This window comes from Sciurus vulgaris (genome assembly GCF_902686455.1).
Source record: "Sciurus vulgaris genome assembly, chromosome: 5".
Taxonomy (NCBI): Eukaryota; Metazoa; Chordata; class Mammalia; order Rodentia; family Sciuridae; genus Sciurus; species Sciurus vulgaris.
In genome coordinates this window covers 72,264,488-72,290,043 of record NC_136465.1, presented here as the reverse complement: position 1 = coordinate 72,290,043, position 25,556 = coordinate 72,264,488, and the positions used below count along the sequence as shown (strand labels likewise).

At 46.8% G+C, this 25,556-nt stretch overlaps 1 protein-coding gene across 3 annotated transcripts in view; it reads right to left on the bottom strand.

Moving 5' to 3' along the window:
* Nucleotides 1-1,397: 1,397 nt before the first annotated feature.
* Nucleotides 1,398-25,556, bottom strand: part of KCNA1 (potassium voltage-gated channel subfamily A member 1) — a 103,812-nt gene continuing 79,653 nt past the window's right edge. For 2 of the 3 annotated variants that reach the window (XR_013763967.1, XR_013763968.1), the window contains 5 exons: nt 14,842-14,971; nt 8,297-8,463; nt 7,783-7,847; nt 7,422-7,530; nt 1,398-6,597 (listed from right to left, as the gene is read on the bottom strand). The gene's annotated coding sequence lies outside the window, so the exon portion shown is untranslated. The remainder of the gene's footprint in view (nt 6,598-7,421; nt 7,531-7,782; nt 7,848-8,296; nt 8,464-14,841; nt 14,972-25,556) is intronic. The other variant, XR_013763969.1, reaches the window with a different exon arrangement.

The following is a 25,556-nucleotide window of genomic DNA, read 5'->3' as shown; positions in this document are numbered from 1 at the left end:
AGAGCTTTCCCCAAAGCCTGTCTACCACACTGCCTCCCCAAAGTCATATTTCAGTGTAACCCAGCAGAGGTCACTTCCCTTTGTGCTACTCAGTAAGGCAGAGGCAGCCACAAAGCACTGGAAATATTAGCTCTAAACTCTGGAATGGCTAATTTCCCCCTTATCATGGCTGCCAAGCAAATAAACAGAACTTATTCCTATATGTTTACAAAAATAAAGTTTTCCTTGAAATAGACAGCCACCTTTGAAGGCATTCAATCTGTGCTGGTAAAGCGTAGGATGTGCTTACATCCTGTGTAACTTATGGGGAATTTTCTGTGAGTATTCTGTCTATAGTATGTAGCCCTGTCTTGGCCTTGTGCTGATTAACTAGAGTGCCCAATGAATAAATGGTCCTCAAATAGCACTGTGTGATCTTTAGCAGTTTTTTAATTTTCCTAACCATTGAGGCATTGAAAAATAAGAACTTATCTACAAACTAAAAAGAGCCAAGGGAAATGATTATAAAGAAAAATAACAATACTGGAAGCATAGAGACCATTCCTAGGCTCACTGCTTTCCAGGGCCCCATCCAGCTCTGGGTTTAAACAGTTGAGTAAGTGTTCACTTCTGCCATACTATGTGATCTCAGTCCTATATTCCCCTTTGGAAGAATATGATTATGCCCATTTTTTTAAACTCATGTCTCCTTCATCCCTGTCCCTCTTTGAAGGTTCTTAGCAGAACATATACTCAGAGACTTGTCAGTGGAATTTCAGGTCTCCCACTGGGACAGGAGAATCATTGATCTCAATGACTTTTATTTGCCAGCATGGCACTTCCAGAGATTTAGAGAAAAGACAAATAAACAACACCAATGGAGAGAAACACAAATGGTAACATGTTTGTGTACTTGAAAATGGTTGTTTAGATATTTGCACATGGCCCTTTCCTGACACCATTCTCACACACACACACACACACACACACACACACACACACACACACACACACATGCACAGAGTTATACAAGTATGTAAATTCAAAAGGAAGCCATGGTAAACAAAAAGAAATGCACAGGGAGCTATTTACACAGCCAGAGATTAAACAGACCCGCAGTGGCTCTTGGAGATTCTCACAGTTTCCCACCATAAGGTTAATCATCAAGCCAGCCTTGACTTCTTCCACTTGCAGGCCTATTCTTCACCAGAGGTCACGACTGCCAGTCACAGAATCCAAGGATCAAAAGATACATCTATTGAGACTCCATGTCAGGTGTGGGGGACACTGGAAATAAGACAATCCCTGCCAATGAAGGGCTTAGATCAAGTAGGGGAAGGAGATGCACAGACAGTTACAAGTCCAGGTGAGAAGTGTTTTCACAGAACTGAGTACAGGATGCTGGTACCCATTTCTTGCCTACTTTCTGGAAAGGAGGCAATTTTTCTCCTTCCCTCACTGGATGAAATATAGTCCTAGAGGGATTTGCTTAGCACAGGTGGGCTTGGAGCCATACTGTCTTCTGTCTAGGGACAGCTCCACTAGTTTTAGTGCTCAGTCCTGCTCTTTAAGTCAGCTTCTCCTGCTTGTCCCTCAGGTATGTCTGGTGATAGAAGTTGAGAAAAAGCTTGATGAGGCCAGCTTGTAAGGACAAGAGTGCTGAAGCCCTGGGGTGAAGAGATTGTAGGAGGAGTGGGCAGCCATGACCACAAACTAATCATGGACAAAAGAAAGCATGGGAGAAAAGGGAGGGGAGAAGCAGGACTGAGGAATGAGAATATACCTGTGCTTGGTCCCTCTTGTCTTGGGCCTCTGTCTCAGCAGAGGGCAGGCTTCCAACAGCTTAGGAAGAGGAGGAATGATGAAGCCCAGTCCACAGTTCCACTTGGGAGTCTTCCTGACCCTTCTACTGGTCTGGTTCCCCATTTACTCCCATTTAGCCATGTCATTACTGGTGCTGATGATGAACCTAGTCCATCCCAATCCCCTGAGGGACACCTCAGGTTCACCACCATCAGGGCACCCCAGCACATGTGACCAATGGGTGTTCACAGACTCACAGGATATTAGTGCTTTGAGGTCATCTAGCTGAGCCCCTCATTCTACAGGTGATGACGTTGAGACCAGAGCATGGAAGTCACTTGCTCAAAGTTCCACATCATTTCACTGAGTTACGGTTGCAAGGCCACTGAGGCACTTGTAAATTGGGGGACTAAAAAAGATCCAGGGATTAGATTCAGGGATTAGATGTTCAAGGTCAGATACCAAGTTATTGGTGTAGTCAAAAATAGAGGTGGACTCAGCTTAGGCCTTTGGAGACTTCAAAATCTTCTCAACAGATGGCAGAATGTCATTTCCACATGGGAGGGCCACACGTGAGGCCCCAGGCTGGCCAGTCCTCAGTACAGTTGCATGAAGATGTGGGCCAAAGAATGAAGCATCCTGATGGAGGAAGCTGCAATGTAGGGTGGATAGGTGGAGGAAAGTAAGTGGAGCTGGGCCCAGTGGTGGTTAGGGTTTCCTCTTCCATGTTCCCATCCTCCAGTCTCCTGAGATCACTCCTGCAAACCCTGTTGAGAAAATCCTTGGGAAGGTCTCACATGGAGGAGGTCAGGCCTGAGCTATCTGAAGTGATGATGGAGGCCCAGGGAAGCCGGGTGCTAAGTGGGTGTTTTTATACCTCCCTAAGTCCACTCTGGGCTGTGGGATGAGCATCTCCCAGCAGCTGCCTGCACCACCCCAGGGAGGAGCATCTAGAAGGCTCTGAGGAGCCATAGAGGCAGAAAGGGAGCAGTGCTCTGGCCTCATGGCCTCAGGAAAGGGCACCTCAGAGGAAAAATGTCATAGACTGTACTCCCAAGTTGGCACACAGTCCATCAGAGACCCGCCCCACAAAGGCCTGCATAGGGTTGTGTCGACAATTTGAACCACCTGGCATATATATGACTCCAGCCCACCAGTAAAAGGTAAGCAAGTGAATCTGGCTTCTTCTGTAATATAAAGAAAATCTGGAGAGGAAGAAAATAGGGTGTCAATTCTGGAGACTTTCTCTGGTGTCTTCTCTGGGGACCTCAGGTATTCCTTCAGGGTATCGTGCCAATGTAGTGTTTGCTTAGTGTGTGCGGGGCCCTGAGTTCAATCCTCAATATAGCCCCCCAAAAAATAGAAATAAAGAAAGAAAAGAAAAAGAAAGGACAGGGTAATGATTCTGCCTGCTTTTCTGAAGGAGGGATTAAAATTAAAGGGAAACAATAATCAAACACCTGTTTAGCACCTACTATGTGCCAGGTACTTTACATATATCAAAAACCATTTAAATGCTACATAATAATATGCAATTTATACTCCCTTTATATCCCCTTTGCAAGTAGGGAAACTGAGGCACTGAAAGTTAAGTAATTTGCCTAATGGCACACAACGAATAGGTGGCCAAAATCGGATTGGAGCAGTGGGTTTCTGAGACTGGACTCTTTCCAACATCCTATCCTGCCACCCAGGGCAGTGGACAGAGGACTGGGCACCTTTTCATCACCACTACCCCCCATTATGATCTCGACCTACTAGGTCCTACAAACTCTTTAGATTAACACACAGGGTTCCTTTCTCTCGTTATCATGTAAGGATGGCTTTTGCTGTCTGATGACCCTCACCGTAGAATATCACTTTTGAAAAATTTCTCATTTTTTAGATTTTAATTTAACCTAGAACCTGGTTGCTATTGAGGACATATGACTACTTTCATGCAGGTGCATAGATGAACAGTGGGGACTCATGGGAGTCTGTAGCAGTGATATGCTGCCTCAGTACCTGAGCATCCTTCCTCAGTCAGGTTTTGGAAACAAGGCTTTTCATCCAACAGGGATGCTGAAGGAAAGCATTCACACTGGGCGGGTGAAACACCACCCCAGACCTGGCTGATAGAACTGTAAGGGAGCCAAAGCTTGGAGAATCTCACCTTCCTTAGAGACTCAGTAGACTTTGAGCAGTACCACCAGCACATGCTCGCCATCTTCTGGGCAGGAAGGGGAAGTTCAGTCAGACTGTGGTCCTGCTGGTGGCACAGCTTGCCGCACAGGGCAGGATTCAGCCCTCACTGTTCCTGCACACTTCCTGTTCCCAAGGTGCCTACCTACCCGTCTGTAGGTAAACACTTGTTAGCCCAGGAAGAAGCGGGCAAAGCTACTGGAGTGGTCACAGGACTCTCCAAAGCGCTCAGTCCAATCCTAAGTGGGGCATCTTGTTTATTGGAAAGCAGATTTTTAATTGGTGTGCTTGCGGCATGAGGTGGGGTACAGATTTTGCGTTTTGAACAGGCTCCCAGTGATGCTGATGCTACTGGTTCGTGGGCCATATTTTGAGTTGATAAGACTTTTAGCTCATTGCTGGAATTCCAGTGACTCAACATCCATATCACTACTCGGCGACCTGTCAAAGCTTAGCTTTCTTGCTGCCAGGAAGCCTTTTGTTCTGCTCCCAGTTGAAACAGAGAACAGCTAGCAATAATGAAATAACTACCACTTATAGATCAGTAATATGTGCCTGTCACAGCACTATACACTCATACATTGTCTAATTCAATCTTTTCTTCAAGTTTCCCTTTATAAAGTTGTGTTGTTATCCCCATTATATAGATAAGAAAATTGAGATCCAGAAAAGGTGTGTCATATGGTCAGTAAACTGGCAGATCTGAGGTCTAAACTGAGGCCTGCGGTCCTCTAATTCCAAAGCCTGTTCTTAACCAACCAGTTCCCAGCCTCCTGTCAGAATGCTCAGTGACTCCGCTTGGTTCAGTTCCAGTTGTTATATGAAGGGCTTCCCACCAACCCTCTCTCTTCAACCTTAATTGTCCCACTTCCTGCTGTACCCTCACCCTGAGCTTGCTTGGTTGTAGTTCACTGGCTGGCAGAAGAAGCTACATTCAGCTAGGATCAAGGCAGCTGTGAGCTGGAAGGAAAAGGGAAATATCAAGTCATGAGGTCATTCCACCACAAGACTGACACCTGGGCCAGTGAGGCTAATTCCAGATTTGGTCATGTTCCCCACAGCACCATCCCCCTCCAACCCCGAGTGACAGTAGGTAAGATTTTGCTAACGCATACTATTCCCTGGAGTAGATAGATCAGAGGCTAGGATTTGCACACATCTTGGTAGTCTATTTTTTTTTAATGTGAGCAAATGTAGACCACAAATATGGATCACTCTGGGTACCTACTGCACGTAGGACACTAAGTTAGGTGCTGAAGGGCCTGGATGAACCCAAGGCCATCCACATGTCTGCTCTGCCCTCAAGGAGGCCAGAGCCCCATGAAGGACGGAGAAAGCAATCGTAATCTTTAAGGCTGTTGCCACAGAAGACAGAGCGAGTTTTGAAAGTCAGCAGAGACTGGAGAGTGAAAAGGCCTTTGGCAAATGGAGGGGAAGGAGAGGCAGTTCCATGGTGGTGCTTGGAATCAGGTCCTAACCCTGTTGTCTGGCGAGAGGATAAGTGGAACTCTAGTGGAGATTCTTACCCAGGGGAAGCGACTACAGCGTCTGAGGGAGAGTAGAGCAGTCCAGAGAAGGGCCTTGAAGGTTCTATTAAGGGACTTGGATTTTATCACTCATTGATGGATCTGACAGTGTGGCACTAATCATTTCTCCATGCTGAGCACCATTCACAGGGTCAAAACAAGGCAGGCAAAAATCCCTGCCTCCAGGGGCTTTGCATTCCGGTCACACAGGCAGAGGCAGCTCCTGAGGGCTTCTGAGTGGGAAGTTGACATAGGGTTAGGGTTAGGGCAGTTTTCAAAGGATGAGGGGGCAGCTGAATGTACTGTCACCACAACTAAGTGACAAGTCCTCCAGGGAAAGTCTCCTGTCTGGCAAGTTATCAGTACTTCTCACTTGAGCCCAGACATCCTGCTGGGCCTGTCTTTTAAAAAATAGGAGTAAGACACAGCCCTTCCTTCGGCGCACTTGTAGTTAGGGAGGAGACAATATGCCAGTCAGGGAGTCAGGCGCCTACTCCACAGGCCGTGGGGGTGGAAGAAGGGCCGAGCTGTGGTGTCTGTGAATGTCTACAATGTAAATACCACCACTGTGGCTGACTTCAAGCTATTTAGCATGGCATCCCTGAACGTGGACTTGGGAAGAGAGTCACCGACCAGAGCTTAGCAGCTGGTGGAGTGGGATCCAGTCTCAGCTCCGCTGCTGAGGATAGAGGCCTGTAGCAAGAGTGTGGGAACCTAAGAAAGGAAACAAACAGCCAGGCCTGGGAGAGGAAAAGAAAGGCTTGCAGAGAGGTAACAACTGCCCTGAGTCTAAAGGATGTGTGAGCATTTGTCAGGGGGTCAGGGGAGAAGGGCAACGCAGACTGGAAGAAAGAGTAATGAGCCCAGGTCTGGGGCCTTAACACACAGAGCTGTGTGGGGGAGGCTGGTGAACAGTGTTAGGTGAGGGCTGCTGACAGGGAGCGGGAGGGAGGCTGAAGCCAAAGAGGACCACGAAGTCTTCATGCGCCAATCCTGGAAGTTCAGTCACAGCCGTGGCTGAATGGAAAGCCATCAGAGTCCCCAGCAGGCAGTGTAAGATCCTTTTGGTGTTTGGAGTGAATTTTCTGTTGGTAGTGTGGAGGATGGGCTGAAGATGAGCCAATAAAGAAAGTTCCGGAGAGAAGGTGAAGGAGGGTAGCTGTCAGGACCAGCTTCTTCAGGCTGGACTACTGTCCCCTCCCTGCTGGCTCACCAAGTGGGGGAGCCCTGGGGTGGAAGATGCAAGCTCTGTAGTGGGTTTGAATTCTGCTTCTACCACTTCCTGCTAAAGTCACTAGGTTCTGTGCCTTGACAGTGCTGTTGAGAGAATCAGATGAAAGCATCCTCATAAAGTGCTCAGAGCAGCTCCTTGCCCATAACAAGCACTAATTACTACCACCTGCTCCAAAAGTTTTCTGGACCCCCAGTTCCTAGCCCAGAGACTGGTTCGCTGCCCCTCCTACCTGTCCGTGGTATATCTTCTCTGTTGTTTGCTAACAACATCTGTTTCTAAATTGTGAGCTCCTTAGGGGCAGGCATACCTTCTCTGTAGGTCCTAGCACGGTCTGGCACAAAGTGTATACTCAATGTCATTTGCTGAGTGACCACTTGCCAGGCAACTGGAAGGAACACTGGGTTTAGTGGCTCTGAAAGCTGGGCAGAGGCTAACAGCCCAGATAGAAACAGGAGGTGGTGTGCATGGGGGTGAGGGGGTTCTTATATGAATTCTGCTCTTCTATTCAAGAAAATGGAGGATGAAAGTTGGTAACAGGGATGGGGAAGTCAAAGATGGAGCAGAATCCCAGCTCCTGCCTACATCCCCACCTAGGTTTTGAACTTTTTGTGTCAGAAGTTCATGGCTTTATTTATCCCTTGGGCTGCCTAAGAAGAAATAAACTCTGGAACTTTTCAGGGACCCCTGAGCAGCCTTACCTCATAGAATATACCATGAAGAAAGCACCAGGCTCAAGTTGTAGGAAGTAAAGGATTTTGTCAGCTCCACAGAGTCCCATTGGGTCATGAAGTGGGAGCCCACCATCACCTGGAGGAGACAGAGAACAAGAAAGAGGATGACAGGGAGTGGCAAGGGCACCAGGAACCAGGGATTTGTTTTTGCATCTAGAGAAGAAAAGGGGAGGGGTGACATGCCGGCTGGATGACCACCTGCCAGAGCTCTCCCCTCAGCCAGCTCCAAGGCCCATTCGTCCCCACCTCTTGCTCCCCAAGCATCTGATATTAAGGCTGTGCCAAGAGAAAAAAATAAAATATTTCATTACATGATACCGTCTCCTACCTCCATTGCCCAAGGCCCATGTATTTTTATTCCAGAACTTTCCAGGGTCCTGGCATCATGAGCACCTGTAAGTAGAAGCAAACTCTGGGTCTTGTCCAAAACCGACACCCTCTCTACTTACTGTTACCCACTGAGGGCCTATGGAACCTGGGTTCCTCAGTCTCTCTGGCCTGACCACCAGCCTCAGGACCACCCCTCCATTCTTGCCTTCAAATGTTGGCTATGACCGCCTACCATACACCGTTGAGGAGACTTCACTGGCCACACTTGTAGCAGGCCTCACACCCTTTCTCCTCCACTTGGAATCCCAAGCCCTTGGCAGTGGCCTCTGAAATGCAGGGCCCAAGGGACAGAGATGTGGATACTGTGCATCAAGCAACAGACAGAGGGCACAAAGACCTCCCATTTTCCATGTCCCTCTCCCACTCTGCAGGGTCAGTTCTTCCTGAGCATCCCTGGCTCTGCCACCCTCTCACTGAGCCAGCCACACCCAGCCCTTCAGAGCCTAACTTACTCATGCGGCTTGTCCCTGGCTCCTCCGGTCAGTGACTGAAGCTGCTCTGGCGGCTCAGGCTGTTGCAAGCTGTTGATGGGGCTGAGCGAAGAGTCCTCTGGGCTCCAGGGTAGAGCTGACTGAAGGGCAGCCTCACCTCCCAGAAGCTCTTACTCCTGTGCTTTGACCTTTTTATAGCCCCAGGCCCTATACATACATACACACACACACACACACACACACACACACACACACACATGCACACACAAGCACACATATCCATGTCTGTCTCCTGGTTGGGCACTTTGCCCTTCACACAGCCCAAGGGAGAAAGAACAAAAGGCATTTGGGAGGGAGAGGGTCACTCATGGGGCAAGGGGTGATGGCGTCAACTCCCAGAGGGGAGAGGAGGAACTCAGATGGTCAGTACTATAGGGAGGTGACCTTGCCATCCATGGCCCCACACCCTGCCCTCTTACCAAAGGCACTCCTATCAGAGGAGCGTGCATGCACTGGGGTATCGTGGGTATTGTGAGCCTCCACCAGGTTTGGTCACCCCCTCTCAAGTTTAAGTCTTCTTCTTCCTTCTGCCTCTTTCCCACATGGCGAAGGATTATGCATCTTTCTTAGTCGTTTGAGTCCTCTCACTCCCTCATTGATGGTCTAAAGGAGTACTCGGTTGACTGGAAACCCCAGGAGCAACCCTCTTCTTCCCATCCCACCTCCGCCAACCTGCACCAACGAGAAGTGATTAAAATGGTTGTTTGTCCAAATATCTTTTCTTAGGTAACACTCTCCCCCACCCGTCTTATAAGAGATGGAAAGAACCAATATTAGAAGCCAGATTGCTGAATGAAGGAGCCCAAGCAGCCCCTACCCAAAATCTCACTCCATGGTGATTTAAGGGTAGTTCCTAGAACCAGGTTCTTTAGAATACCGTGCCTCTGTTTCTCCTTGTTTTTAAAAAAATTTTTAAATGTTTTTTTTTTTTTTTTATCCATAGATGGACACAATAACTTTATTTATTTACTTATTTTTATGTGGTGCTGAGGATGGAGCCCCGTGGCTCACACGTGCTAGGCAAGCACTCTAGCACAGGGTCACAACCTCAGTCCCTTGGTTTTTCCTTCTGACATCATGGCACCCTGTGGTCCCGTTACGTCTTATAAAGTCATGTCTATGTAAGCCATAGATCACATGCTCAAAGCTAGAAGGATTAAGAGGCTGGAAAACTCAGCAGAGATAATCATCTTGGGCAAGCACACCTGGTCACAACCTGTGAGTTATATGTGTTCACCTTTGCACTGACGCTATAGACCACACTCTGACTACCCTGGACACTGTTGGGAAAGGTTCCCAGCCAGGCTCAGCCAGAAGACAAGCCCTTCCGTGTGAACTCCTCCCCAGTAGATCCATGCTGTTTCCCAGGGAATCAAGTCAAAACTATCCCAATGGGGCTTGCTCCAGGCAGACCCTCCTCATCCAAGATCCACATGCCATTTACCACTCCCCAAACCTGGTCTCCTCACTCCCCCAGCACACACTCATATCCCTGACATGCCCAGCCTCCTTCTCCACTTCCTGCTCAAATGGAAGTCCCTCTTCTGACACCAAGTCTCACTCTCCTCCTTTTCTCTTCAGCCTCCATGGTGGGCACTATTTGAACCACTGACTTCAGCCTGAGAGTTTGGTTTTGCAAAGCAAATAGCAAGTCCTTGCAGGAACAGATAACATGCCACACTGGACAAACTGGTAGACCCATGGGAACCTCCTACAGTAGCATGTCAGGGTGGTGTGACCTGCCCAGCTGGAGGTTCTGGCGGTCCCCTCTTGCCAGTTCTCATCTTGAGTCTTCATACCACCAACCCTGACATGCATCTGGTCCCTTAAATTGGTATGGGAAACCCCTGGAAAATCCTCTGTGGAACACCTGACACCCTGCAGTGCCACTGTATCCCCAGGAAGCAGGTCAGAGAACAGGACCAAGAACTTTAGGTGAAACCCCCTGCAATCCAAGGTTCTCTGCCCAAGCCCAGCCTGGGAAACTGTTCTGAACAAAGCATTCACTGATCACCTGTCTTCCCCAGCAGACACCCTCTGGACTTAGAGGTCATACAGTTTAGGAAGGAGTTTGTCTATCAATATCCCAGAACTATAAAATAAGATTGGACCTGGACACCTCCACAGAGTCAGTCTTCCCCAAGCAAACCAATAAAAGGCACAGAAGCCTCCCCATTTCCTGGCCCAACCAACCACATTCACAGAACTCACTGTAGCCTGTGGAAAAATCCTTGGCCCTTTGCCACCTCTGCTGGGGCAGCAAGCCACCTGTGGGGTCCTGAAGTGAAGTAGGATGCCTACCTGAGGGTTAGAAGTTTGTGTGAGTGAAAAATTGGCATGGCAAGGAATCATACACTTACACACCCATAACCACAGCCAACCTTGGTTAGGTCATCACCACATCAAATACGATTCTAAAGCGACATCCACACTAGTGCGTTTTATGCTCACAACAACCCTGCAAGTTAGATACTATTGACACCCCCTTTTACTGTTGAAGAAACTGAGGCACAGAAAGCTAAGTAACTTGTCCAATATCACCCAGCTAAGGGCCGGGATTCAAACTCAGGCAGTCTGCTTCCAGAGCCCATATACTTACAAGGGCACCATACTATCTCTTCAATTTCTTGATATCAATATTTGTTTTATTGGGATTTAAAGAATCAAAGGGCAGTCTTGATGCATAAGAAAAGGAAGTCCTGATTTACCAGATTCCAAGTATACATTTTCTTGTTGGTTCTTACCTACAAGTTTACACAAGTAGCAATAAAAATCCTTCCTCCTTTCCTTCCATCCTTTCCCACTCCCCTCCCTCTCTCCCTCTTTCTTTCCTTATGTCCATCCATTCACCTAGAACAGAGAAGGGGTTTCCAGACCCTTGGAATTCAGAGTGCAGGTGGCTCAGCAGTCCCTGTGTAGGGAATGAGGGGCCTAGGAAAATGGCCAGGTGTCCGGCCCCATCTGAACCAAAGAGAGTCCCTACCCGCTGCCCCATTGGATTTTGTTGAAATAGAAGACCATCGCTGCTTTGTATAAAATGTTGAAAACATTCACTCTTGATAGTGAAATCAGCTGATAGTTTTTTGGCTTGCATTGACAAGTACCAACAAGGAAGGAGGGTAGTCCTCAGGGGCCCTTCTCTCTCTCCAGGGACCGCTATCAGGGCCCACCACCTTCTACCTCCACAGAGCCCCTTGATCAGAACCCAGGGAAGTCTCTTTCTATCAAAACTAGGAAGGGCTGTGCCTCTCAGGGTTAAATGTGCAGCCTCTTGGGCCACAATAATTTTCAGGTACTAATCTCATCTTTAACTTCATTATTCTTCACACATTGTGTTCCTCTCACATAATTTAGTTTTTCCTTTGTTTTATGATTATTGTTGTAAGTTCCCTCAAAATATTTAGAAAGTGACATGCTGGTAGCTGTCAAAATAAATAAACACATAGCTATACAAGCATATTTTGAGCATCTACTATATTTTGCTGTGGATCAAGTGGCTTATCCAGAATCACAACCAGTAAGAAGGGTGAGGCCAGGTCAGTGTACAGACACAGCTCCACCAACAGACCCCAATGCCTAACTCTCTTGGGAATAGTCAGGTGAACAGATCTGCTCATTTCACAAGACCGTCCCGTAGCACATTTTCCAATCACAACTCTGGACAGCTATTTCCCAGCCTGAGAAGTTACCCCTGAATAGAATCTTCCAGAAGACCAGATGAGGAGAACATTTGTGTATGTGTGTGTGTGTGTACTTTTGTATTTGTAACACAATTTTCTTCAAATAACTATGCATATTTGTCTCTATTTGCCTTGATCAGGCCACTTCCTGACCTCTTTCCTAGAAATCAGCAAGAATGGGCAAGGATCTAGACTGGGCACACAGGACACCCGAGCAGTGCTGGATGGTTGTGCTGAGAGGAGGGGGGAGTAAATGTCTGGCACTGTGGTAAAAGGAAAGGGTGCTCTTTAGGGACCAGGAAGGGAGCAGCCATGCAGCGGGGTCCCAGGAGGGGGCGCTCAGGATGCCTCCATGCCGTCCATGTCTGCCATGAGCCACACTTCTCCCTGGATGGCAGGCAGGAACCTGGCATGATATCATCAAGTCCCTCAGGGCCTCCTTCACCAGGTGCTGGGAGGAAGCAGCCCCAGGCTTAGTGGGTCACAACTGGCAAACAGAAAGTTCATCTCTGGTCTGCTCTTGCTTTGCCCTTAGATGCTCCCAGCACTTGTGGGGAAGGTGCAGGGACCAGGCTAAGGCCCTGCGACCTCTGGCAACCTTCCCCTCCCCAGTTAGCTGAGATGAGAGAGCTAATTATAAGGACTGTGGGCAGGTGCCTCCCCCAGTGTTCCTGCCAGCCTCATGGATGCCATATTGGGTCTTTGTGCGGTGCAGGCTATTACTAACAAGGATAACTAAATCCTTCATTTCATTAGCAACAGGGTTTGGCAGATAATTGTGCAAGAGGCAATTATCAGTCATGCACATTCCAGGAAGGAGTGTGGTCGGCTGATTTTCAAGAGCTGCCAGGAGAAATATGAGACAAGGTTGAAACCACCAAGGGGATCTGGCCCCCAGGATGAGCTGCTCTTTTAAGCCTGTGGCTTTCTGGCTTTACCATTTGAACTGGAAGAGGAAGAATGACAGAGAGACAGAGGAAGAGAGAGAGAGAGAGAAAGAGAGAGAGACAGAGACAGAGAGAGAGAGATCCGGCTTGCTTCTGGCACAGAGAGTCCCAGGTGACCTTGGCATTTCTTTCCTATGGAGTAGAATCATGACCAAAACACATCATCCTTCCTCTCTGCCCCTGTGATCTTCACAGGTCTGCCATAGTGATCATCCTAAAACATTAATTTGATGAGGAAATGGAAAACATGTTAATCATCTGTAGGCTTCATGCACAACTCAGAACATAGCCCAAATTCTCCTTTATTGTACAGCATGTGTCGGGATGAACAAAATGCAGTGTATCCATAAAACGGAAGACTACTCAGCTATAAAAAAGGAATGAAGTGCTGATACATGCTACAACGTGGATGAACTTGGAAAATACTCTGTTAAATGAAAAGAAGTCAGTCACAAAAGTCACATATATAATTCCATGAATACAAGTGTCCAGAATGAGCAGATCTAAAGAGACAGAAAGCAGATTAGTGGCTGCCAGGAGCTGGAGGGGAAGAAGGGAGGGAAATTGGGTGTGATAGCTAGTGGACATGAGGTTTCTTTCTGAGATGATGAAATGTTCTGGAATTGGGTAGTGATGATGGTCACATCACTCTGTGAATACACTAAAAGCCACTGAACGTATTCTAAAAGGATGAATTTTATGTCACATGAATTAAAAATGTCTTCCCTGAACCCAAGGCATGGGGAAGGTGGGGGCTGCCAAAGCTGCACTGGCAGAGCTAGGGAGAGCTCTGTGGCTGGGCGCACACTTGCAGCACAGTCCCAAGCACCGGGCTCAAGACTCCGCTGAAGTTCAAGCCTCAGGTTCCCTTCCAGGGGTTCCTGAGCCAGTCAGGGCACAAAACTAGTGCTTGGTGCAAGTTAGGGTTACAAAGAAAGTGCTCATTCTTTCTAACATATCTCCCAGGGGTTGGATCATCAAATTAGCTCAGAATTCTGAATGACCCTTCTCCCCAGGCCTGCTCTTGATCACAAGGGAAGGTCCTGGGGCCCTCAGCATGGTACCACACAGAGCAGGCAGGTGTCCTCCAAGAGCCGGACTACGAACATGCCCAGTGAGATGTTTCTTATTACTTGAACTCACTCCCGCGTCTCCAAATCCTGTCGTTCTGTCTGAGAAGTAGCTTGTCCAAAATTAATGTTTTCCTTAGCGTGGATTCCTATGCTTCACTTTGTGAATTTTACAGTATTCTATAAATGCTATTTGAGTATTTCCAAACTACAACTGTGATTATCCTCAATAGCACGTTGGATGAAATTCTGGGAATTGTCGCTCTGTGCTACGGGGAAGAGACATTTACAGAGGGATGAAGTGTACCTCAGTGGCTCTGGTGAATAGGATGACGTGGAACCGTGTGTGTGACTTAGATAAATCTGCTGAATGGTTGGTTCTATTTCCTCACAGCCACTCCTCGAGTGCCTCTGTGGCTCCACTGCTCTATCTGAAGAATGAGGGGAAATATCGCTGGTGGAATTCTCCAGAACATGACTCCCTTCTTCCATCACTGACTCGTCACAGTTGAGAAATAATTCTGGTTATTATGATTGTCTCCTCCCTATTTATTTTATGTATTCTTATTTTATTTGGCCATCTATTGTACTGAATTGGGAACAGAAAGAAAGCCACCAATAAAGCCACTTCATTATTTTTGAGTATTTCTAAAGACTGATCAGGGAAAGGAAGGTGTTCGGCAAGAACGGGGTTTAGGGTCGTCTGTGGACTTGGGTCCCTACAGCACTGGCTGGTGGGCCAGGAGGCAGCCATGGTGTGAAGGGAGCATAGGCCAGAATGCCTGGCCACAGCTTTACCACTCACTTACCCATCAGTCCTGGGGATATCCTTGTTCTGGCTCTCAGTGTCTCTGCCTATGAAAGGAAGTGTCTAGAACAGGTGAGCTGGTCTTGGCTCCAGGCTGTCTTGCAGCAGGGTAACATTTGCTGACTCCACACCTACCAACCAAAAGGGCAAGTTTCCAGAGCACTGAGAGTGCTAAAACAGAGCACTGATCAACAGTGGCCGTGTTCCCGTGTGTCACCTGCACGTAGAGTTAGCAGCAGGCTGAATGCTGAGACCTGTTAGGTAGTACAGAGAAGGTGTGATGATCTCATCTTCACCACGTTCCCAGTTGCTTTGGTGGAAAACACTATTGACACTTGTCTGAGGAGGGCAGGCTGGGAGGGACATGGGTGCCTGTGGCCAGGACGCCAGGGCCTAGTCAGGTCACCCAGGGACAACCAGAAACCCACATCCATGGAGGGCCCGAGCCAGGGATGCAGGGCGAGAAATGTCACAGGGTCATTTTGAGCAGGAGCTGCATTGCCATCTTCTTCCTATGGTTAAGTCAGGACTGGGTTAGCACCAGAAATTTCTCACCCTCCCTAAGATGGTACCCATTAAAATACAGTTCTCTGTTGCCTCCTCCCCCAGCCTCCCAACCTTCTGCTTTCTGCTCTATGAACTTGATTACTTTAGGCACTTCACCTAGGTGGAACCCCACGGTACTCATCCTTTGGTGACTGGCTTATTTCACTTAGCATAATGTCCTCAAAATCCATCCATGTTGTAGCAAGTATCAGTATTTCCCTTCTTTTTATGACTGAAAAGTATTCCATTGTATGCATGTATACACCACACACACCACACACATGCACCACACACACACACACACACACACACACACACACACACACTACACTTTCTTCATCCCCTCATCTCTTGATGAACTCTTGGGTTGATTCCATATCTTCACTAATATGAATGAAGCTGCAAAGGACATGGGAGTGAATGTACCTCTTTGATGTCATTTCCTTTGACTATGTGCCCAAAATTGGATTGTTGGGTCATATGGTAGTTCTGGTTTTAACCTTTCGAGGAAACTCCGTAGCGTCCTCCACAATGGTTTTACCAATTGCATTCCCACCAACAAGACCCAAGTGTTCCCTTCTCTCTGTTCCTCTCCAACTTTTGTTAGTTTCTGTCTTTTTTGATAACGTTCATTCTAAAAGATGTGAGGTGATAGATAACTCATTGTGGTTGTTTTGATTTGCAATTATCTGATGATTAGTGATGTTGACCTGTTTTTTGTTGTTCATTGATCTCTTGGCCATTTTTATGCCTTCTTTTCAGAAATATCTATTCAGGTCCTTCACCCATTTTTAAATAAGATTTGTTTTCTTACACTGAGTTTCTTGCATTTCTTTTATATTTTAGATACTAACCCATATCAAATGGATGGTTTAGAAATATTTTCCTTTATTTTTTCAGGTTGTCTCACCCTGTTGATTGTTTTTTGTTGCTGATTGTTTTATTTTTTTTTCTGTGTAGAATCTTTTTTAGTTCAATGCAATCCCATTGGCTCTGTAGATCACTTTGTGAGATAGAGGCATTTTTCACAGTATTATTACTTCAAATGACACAGGACACTTTTCCATTTGCATCTTCTTTAATCTCTTTCATGAATGTTTTATAATTTTCAGTATACAGATCTTTCACTTCCTTGGTTAATTTTCTTCCTAAGTATTTTATTTACTTGAGTCCTCTCTATTTTTTTTCTTAGCCTAGCTAAAGTTTTATCTGTTTCATTTATCTTTTCAAACAACTAAATCTTAGTTTCATTGGTCTTTTCTATTGTTTTCTAGGATTTTTTTTTTCATTTTTTTTCCCTGACCTTCCTTATTTCCTCCCTTCTGCTAACTTTGGGTTTGCCTTGGTTAGCTCTTTCTTTCCTGTTCCTTGAGGTGTATGATTAAGTGGATTGTTTGTGATCTTCCTTTTTTTTAACATAGGCATGACCACTACAAATTTCCTTCTTAGAAATTCTTTTGCTGCATCTCATAGGTTTCAGTATGTTGTGTTTTTATTTTCTTTGTCTTAAAAACATTTTATTTCCCTTTTGATTTCCTTTTTAAAATTATTTACCTGTTTGCTTTTGTGTGTGCAGTGCTGGGAGTCGAACCCAGGCCCTGGCTAGGCAAGCACCACCACTAAGCCACATCCGCAGCCCTCCCTTTGATTTCCTCTTTGCCTCACTGGTTGTCTAGAAGTGCGTCTTTTGCTTCCCACGTGTTTGTGGGCTTTCCAATTTTTCTGCCATTATTGACTTCTAGTTTCATACTAGTGTGGTGGGAAAAAATACTTGATAGAATTCCAATCTTCTTAAATGGGTTATGAATAGTTTTGTGATCTACTATGTGATCTATCCTGGAGAATGTTCTGTATGAACATAGAAAAGAATGTGTATTCTGCTGCAGTTGAATAGAACGCTCTGTGTCTGTTAGGTCCAGTTGATCTACAGTGTTAACTCCATGCTTGCTTTATTGATTTTCTGTCTGGATGTTCTATCCATTATTGAACCTGGGGTGTGGAAGTCTCCTATTATTATTGCATTGCCATCTACCTCTTCCTTCAGTTCTGCCAGTATATTGTTTATATATTTGGCTACTCCGATGTTGGGCACATGTATTTATGATTTTTATACCCTTTATCATCATATGATGAACTTTTTTCTCTTGGGACAGTTTTTGTCTTTTTTTATTTGTTCTAATTAATTATACATGGCAGTAGAATGCATTTTGGCACATTATATGTAAATAGAGTATAACTTCTCATTCTTCTGGTTGTACATGTTGTAGAATCACACTGGTCATGTGATCACATGTGCACATAGGGTAATAATGTCGGACTCATTCTACTACCCTTCCTACCCCCAATTTTTGTCTTTATTTTCTCTGATGTAAGTAGAGCCAATTCTCTCTTTAGGTTACCGTTTCCTTGGAATATCTTTTACCATCCCTTCACCCTCAGTCTGTTGTGTATCCTCAAGACTGAAGTGAGTCTCTTGCAGGAGGCGTACTGTTAGATCTTATTTTTTTAAATATCCATTTAGCCCTTCTAGCAAACTGCTGAGGCTGGGTCTGCTGGGCCTGTCCTGCTCTGGGGCTGACTGGGACCAGCCTGGTGCCAGGGTACACAGTCTAGTCTTTGTTCAACTCTCCTTCCCCCACATGCAAGGCATCTCTCTCCATGCTGAATGGCACAGGCTAGGGAGAGGTGACAAGGATAATGTGGAATCAGCCTTCCCCTCCTCTTCAATGTGTCTGTTCCTATCCAGGTCCTGTAAAGTCCCGCCTGGATTCTTGGCTCTTGTGAAAGTATTTCTGTGCATGGATGGTTTCTAAAATTCATGTTTCAGTGACAGAGGGAGTACTGGAAACTCATAATCACCATCTTGCCAATACCACTCCTGTTGCCTGGCATGATCACCTTCATGATCCCTACTACCTAGAACCACATACACCTGGTAGACATGCCAGAAATGTTTGCTAATTGAATGAATGCAACAAATGAAACCCCAAATCGAGGGCCTGGAGTGTGTCCCGGTGATGATTCTACTTATTGCTCTAGCTTGGATTTGTGCTAGGTCCCCCTTGTGGGTCTCCAGGTAACATCCCCACCTCCCACCCTCACACACCATCATGCAGTCTTAGCAAGCTTAGCTGGGAGCAGCCAATGCCTTTCCCTCTCTGGCCACTAGGGGGCAGATGTGTCATGTGTTCAGACAACACCAGTTGGTTTGACCCTGGCTCCAAAGGCACCTTGGGCGTCTGGGCTGAGCAGAATACTAAATGGCTCTCTCAAGATCCGTCTAACTCAGGTCACCATAGAGGTACCAGGTGGAAAAAACGCTTATAATCCAAGTCCTATATGCTCATGCTGGGTGTGAAGGGTGAAACTGGAGTGGGCTCCCTTTCTCTGTTGCCCCTGCGGTGGGGATCCCAAGTTGCGTTCTGATCCCATGCCACCTTTTGGGAAGACGGGCTTGGAATCTGCTTCCTGAATTTCACTCCCCAAAGTGAAGGATTTTTTGCTAGAAAATTGCTGAGGAGTGGCAAGAGGCCTGAGGAGTGAAACAGAAGAAACCGACCTTTATGGGGACACATGAGTGGGTAGGGGCAGGACAGGAGGGCCTGGAACCAAGCTGAGTGAGTGCTTGGGTCCTTGTGTCATCTCAGCTGATCCTCCAGGCACCTCTGGGAGGTGAGAGGATTATTATTTTTCACATCAGGAAACTGAGGGCCAGAGTAGTTAATTGGTCCAGAATCTCACAGCTGACATGTGACCAAGCCAGGCCTCCAACACAAAGTAGACTGGTTTCATGGTTTCTGCCCTGTCAATCAAGAGGAGACCATGGCTTCGGAAATTAGAAAACTCTGGTGGTAGGGAGGAGGGAGTCAAAGCCCAGGGTAGAACCTCGTTGGCCACTAAACATTCCTCAAATCTCATGTAATTCTCAAAGAAAATCAGCAAAGGTGGTTGGCTGAACCAAGGAAACAAGGATAGTCAAGGAAACAAGAGTGGGCAGGTGAAGTGTCCTGGCCAGGGCTGACCACTCACAAGCAATAAAATCCAGTGATTTTACTACTGGAGGTCAAGCAATGGAGGAACACACATGCCATCCACCTCCTGACATGCTTAGGACTTCTATGTCTCTGTTATTCTCTTACTCTGGTTCCTCCTCTGTAAAGAGGGAGGCAGTGACCTCTTTACCAGTCTTCAAGATGCCAGTTAGCCTCCTTCCATTCAAGCCTGGGGTGCAAAGTTTGGAAACAAAAAGAAAACAAAACTCTGGGCCTAAAAAAAGTTGTAAATTCTGCTTTTTTTTTTTTTTTTTTCCCAAAGGTATTGGTAGAACTGAATTTTTATAGAATAAATGCTGGGCATTTTCCTTTCTCTTTCCTCCTCATCCCCTAACTCATTTTGACTCAAGGCAAGAGAAACAGACTCAAATGAGCAGTGGCCCCATGGGAAGTCGGGGTGAGGCTCGGGGTGTGGGCAGGTTGGCCCCTGGTGGGAAGAGCAGCAGCACACAGTAGGTTCGGTGGGAGCAAGGGTCATGCTGGGGCATGTTCCTTCCACTTGGTAGCTATGAGTGACCTCAACATTAGGACAGGGCTGTCCAGGGCTGGCAAAGTCTCCCATGCACACCACGTGCTACTGGTGGGAGAAAGTGACAGGGCACCTGGAGACACAGAGTCCTCACTTTCTGTGTTTCCTTCAGTACTAAGAGCCAGGTTTGTGTTTTCAGGAGACATGGTGGTGATGGGGCTCTAGGTACCTGTGCCAGTGCCCTTCCTATGGGTTCACACTGGTCAGGGCCAGATTGCAAGGGACAATGTCCTTCTGTCCCATTAACTGACAGGCGTCTTTCCCTGATAAGAAAACATCCTATTTCTTTATCTAAAATATGAGCTCTGATCCCTGCCTGCTAAGCCAGCCCAACTGCTTCTCCTGCTGTACCTGCAGGAAACCTTTCTCAGGCTGATTCTCCTTTTAAGGCACTCACAGTTCTCAGTGTCCTCCTGATCACAAGGGTAAGCAGGTCACAGTCCTGTTCTTCCTAATTAACTAGAAAGAGAAGGAAGGATAGGAGAGAGCACCCCTCTTTCATCATGGATCAGATTGACAGGAACACACAGGTATCCCACTTCTCAGGTCTGGGTCTTGTTCCTGAGACAAAGGCCTACTGCTGTGAGAAGACATTTTAAGGATGGGGAAAGTCACTGGAACACAGTGGGTGCTCAATAAATACAGGAAGTGATGGCCTGCTCACTTGTTTCTGACAAAGCAGCTCTCAGGAACCTCCAAAGATGCAGGCCTTTGTGCTCCAGAGAATGACAATCTGTTATCCTTCTTCTCTTGGCCAGAGGATTCTCTGACCCTGACAGAGGTGGCACCAGCCCCTGCTGTGGGGAAGCGAGGAAGGGGATGCAGACGGAAAGAGGACCACAGAGGCTGCTGCAGCTTAAGGCTGCAACTTGTCCTCCTCTGCCCTCAGAGCCTGTGGCCACTGGACAGGTTTGCTCTTCTCTCTGGGTGGAGAGATCAAGGTGACCCCTCCATCTCTCCACCCGGACCCTTTCAGCACATGAAATCGGTAGCCAGTTAGAAAACTAAGTTCCAAGTGGCTTTGGATGGGGCTAGAAGTGGGGGAGAAAGGAGGGGTCTAGACACAGATAAAAGGTATTCTGTTTCCTCTGTTAATGGTTTGGTTGTGAGAGCTTTAACCCAATCAGTGAATTAACCCCCTGATGGGATTAACTGAGTGGCAACTGGAGGCAGGGTATGGAGGGCAAAGGGCACCAGACCTAACACCAGAAGTGGGGATTCCAGACAGATGAAGGGGAGCTCACAGCAGAATCCAGGCATCTTCAATAGGCGCTGTGGTTGGTGCCCTTGGCGCTGGGTGTCAGCTCCCTCACCATGCAGCCCTGGAGCTGTGCTGTGGAGAGCCAGGGCTGTGATGTGGATGTTGTTTGTCCCCTCCAAGGGTTCCTGGGTTGGGAATTCAGTTCCCAGGGTGACAGTGCTGAGAGGGGCTAGGGAACCTTTAAGAGGTGGAGCCTAGCGGGAAGTCCTCAGGTCAAAAGTGATTAAGGGATCTCGTGGGATTCTGATTATTTTTTTTTTAATCAGTTCTTTTTATACATGACAGTGGAATGCATTCTGACATAATTATAAAATTATGGCATATGTTAGACCCCAGGACCTCTTTTTCCCCTTCCCTTTCCCCACCCCCGGCTCTCTTCCCTCTATTGATCTTTCTGCCATTTACCAAGTAATTTTTTTAAAATTAATTTCTTGTGAATGAACTCACTGTCCAACTAGTTCTCGTGAAAGGATTGTTATAAAACCTGAACCTGACCCCTACCCCACCTCTGCCTGGCTTGTTTTGGGATGTGATCCTCCCCTGCTCCTGCCGCACATATGCTCCCACCACCTGCCATGGGGCCTTCAACAGAGCATGCTTCCTGCTGATTGAACTTTCAACTACAAAACTCTCTTTTTTATAAAGTTAGCCTACCTCAGTTATTTCATTTTAGCAATAAAAAGCTGACTAATACAACAAAGTAGGGGTGAAACATATTTGCCTGCCTGGGGGTCTACCTGGATGCATGGAGGTCGAATGAAGCAGACAAGTTATATAATACTTCAAACCAAAATCAGAGAGAAAGAGGGTCAACCAATCTCCAGAGTCTGGGATCTATGTAAGTAATGGACACCTATCAACCTGAGTCACTGATTTGCCGTGAGATCTAAGCAAACTATTTCTCTTAAGGAGCTTCATCTACAGCAATAGGAAATGCTCATGGGTGATCTGCTTAGGTGATTCTATACATTTAGCACTAGTATGTAAATTGTCCACAAAATGATCCCCCAATAACAGGCTACTCTGGAAGTTTGAAACTCATCAAAACTTGACAAGCACACTTTGAATGCATCCAAAGGAAGAATGACAGGTTACTTGAGTTATTAAAACTTAAGCAATTCTCATCCTCAGGGATTTCTTGAGTGGTCACTCATGACTTTAGGCCTTGTTCAAGTCCCTCATGTCCCACACACACCCAGACAGGGCAAGGGCCAAGCCCAAGTTCACAAAGGACTCTGAGACCAAGAAGAGAAGAACCTAGTCCTGTTCAGGCCAGACACACACACACTTCTGACCTGTCAGTTCCTCTACCTCCATTTCTGTCTCCCCTACTGCCTCCACTGAAGTGGTCTTTTCTCTCCCTTCCAAAAAACCTGAGAAAGGAAAGATAAAAAGATGCAGACAAATAAAAAGCTGGGGAGAGGAATCAAATGACATTTTACATGAGAAAATGTGCCACTCCACATAAGAGCAAATCCCTAAAAGGTGGAAAATGTATTGTCTTTATGTTCTGTATCCAATGATTCCTGCACCATGGAAGTAAGAGTGAATACTTTCCAGACCATCAGTCAGAGTTCTTTTCTTACATCACATGTGTGTGCAGGTATGTACACATGAAGCAAAGGCTGGGGGAGGTCACTTGACATAAGTCTTCCCCAGAGAGAGACCTTCAGAGTGTCACTCATGGAAGCAAAGGGCTTGTGACGATTGCAGGAAGGTATGAACCTGGCCTTTGGGATCACTTAGAAAAACTCCATAAAAAACAGGTATTAGGAAATGAAACCCAGAGAAGTGAAGACACTTGTGTAAAGTCAGAGGAGTTTAGTTCCAAGTCCTATGATAGAAATCTGCTCTCTACATACTGTCCAATGGAGTGATTAGTAGAGTTTAGGTATGATTTTGCCAGTGTTTTCCACTGGTGGGCACCAAAATCTTTAAAATAAAATGAGAACAGAATGGAAAAGAGAGTAGAGTAGAATAGAATGGGGTAGATGAAATTAGAGGGCAGGATAAAAGTTATTTCTCAAAACATGTGTTCCACATGTATGCATGTGTGGATATATGGATACACATGCATATCCACACTCGTGTCCACATGCACTGTGTCAATGGATCGGCATCACAAATGTTTGAAGGCTACTAGTTTAGCCTAGAGGTAAGTATATAGCCCTCATTCAAATCCTGGTTCTCATGAGCATTGCACTTTTGGACAACTGTTTTTACCTTCCTGAACTTTGACTTTCTTGTCTAAATATTGAAACTATTGATAGAATCTGTCTCACAAGATGGAAGAAATGAACTGACACAATCCATGCCAGGTGTGAATCCAGTACAGGACACAACAACACTGACACCAACTAAATGCCAACTATTAAATATACATAGGCTGTTGTAGATGTGTGTGTGGGTACAGACATGGTATGTCTAGGTAGGTGTGCGCAGAGGTGTATGTACAGGGATGTGTCTATACACACATTTGAAGGATCCAGACTCCAAGGAAAACAAAAGACCCCAGTAGTCAGTGCCAGTAAAGAAGCCAGCATGTGAGAGGAATCAATGGCACTGAAGGAGGGCACCTGCCCATTAGTAGGGCCCCTACTTGACACCCGTCATTTCCACTGTCCACGCTCAAGCTCTGCATGGTGCCTGCCAGACATAAGTGTGTTTAAAGGGCTTGTTACCTCCACAGTGGGATGGGCAGTTTGGGGTCACCTGACCAAGAAGGGGAGAAGGGGAAATCATGAAGATAAATCTTGCCTCCTTACTTACTCCATAGGGGTTAGGGGTCACAGTCTTCCTCACTCTTCTGCTGGAGAATCCAGACACTGGGGAATTGGCTGCCTTGGGAGACCGGCAGGAGAGAGAACTGAAGGGCAAGGAGATGCTGCTGCCGTGGCTGCTCCACGGTATTTGTTTATTTTCTGTTCACGAGTAAACTCTCAGCCCCCTGAGGAAGGATGGAGTTGCGGGGAGGATGTGGAGCCTTGGAATCTTTTGCATCCAGGGATGTGAGTGGGATTTTATATTTAGAAGATGACTCACCTCCAAGCACATTAGTCACTGCCTCCCAGCTCCGTTCTGGCAGGCGGGATGCTGGGGATCTCAGTGGGGTGAGATCAGACAGGATATTGGGAGAAAGAGCGAGGGAGCTCCATGGGATAAGAGACTGGGAGACGCAAATGAGAGGAAGGGAGATTGGAGTCCCAAAGCAGGAGGCGCAGAGGAAGTCAGACTCAGCAGAGAAGTTCCGGGCTCAGCATTGCCCCAAGCACCCAGGCACAGGGGAGGGAGAGAAGAGGAGGGCAAGGCCCAGGGCACCTGGATCATCCAGCAGCGCTCCAAGTGGTCATCTCTTGCTTTGCAGGCAGTTCATGTGCTTGGGCCTCCCCTGTGAGCTGCCTATCGCAGAGGCAAACAGTCTAGTGGACAGTCCAGCACAGTTTAGTGGCCAGAGAAGAGTGCCCCTAGACTGTGCCCAGGCCAGAGACTATATTAGGGCAGGAAAAGACAGCGTCATGAAAGATGCTCCGTGTCATGAGAGGAAAGAAGCCTGTGGGGTCTAGGGTCAAGGATCTCAGCAGAGACCCCGGGCCACCTATGTCACAAGACCCAGAGAATTGGAGCACAATGAAGTGCCAGCCCCATCCTGGCCCTGTTCCAACCGACCTCCTCTGGGTGGATCCAGAGACTCTGCCCTCAGCAGAGCACAGGTGATTCTCAGGCACACTCAGGTGCAAACCCCTCTGGTCTCCAGCTGAATTGCAGCCTCCAGAGGCTCAACTTCTGGTTTATGTGGGGTGGAAGCAAGTTGAATGGCTTCTCTGAGCCTTGGTTTACCATTTGAAATGCAAGATGCTAATTTAAAAAGGATTGCCTTAATTTTTTTTCAATAAAGGAAAGGAATATCAAGTTGGTTTATTGGCTTTTCTCCTCCAGAAGAAATCTAAATACTTCCTAAATAAGACTGGGTCAGGCTGTGTGAGAGGAAAACCATACCTGGCCATATCCCCAGCTCCAGCAACAGCAGACACTGTCCTGAAGCAGACTTCCTTTCTCAGCATGACCCTCATGGTAGGTATTATTATCCCACTGACAAGGAGGGGAGACTGAAGCTGAGCAGTAAATGACTTGTCCACATCTGGGCAGCCATCACTGACTGTCAGGACTTGAATTCAGGCCCAAAGACCATGGGATGGTTCTTCAAACCATCACTTCACTCTCACCAGGATCCTCTGGGTCACTTAACAGACCTACCAGGCTCTTGCCAATACAGTCAGGTATGGGTGTCTCCTTCAGGCTGTCCTGCCTTTCTCCTCCCTTCTATCCAT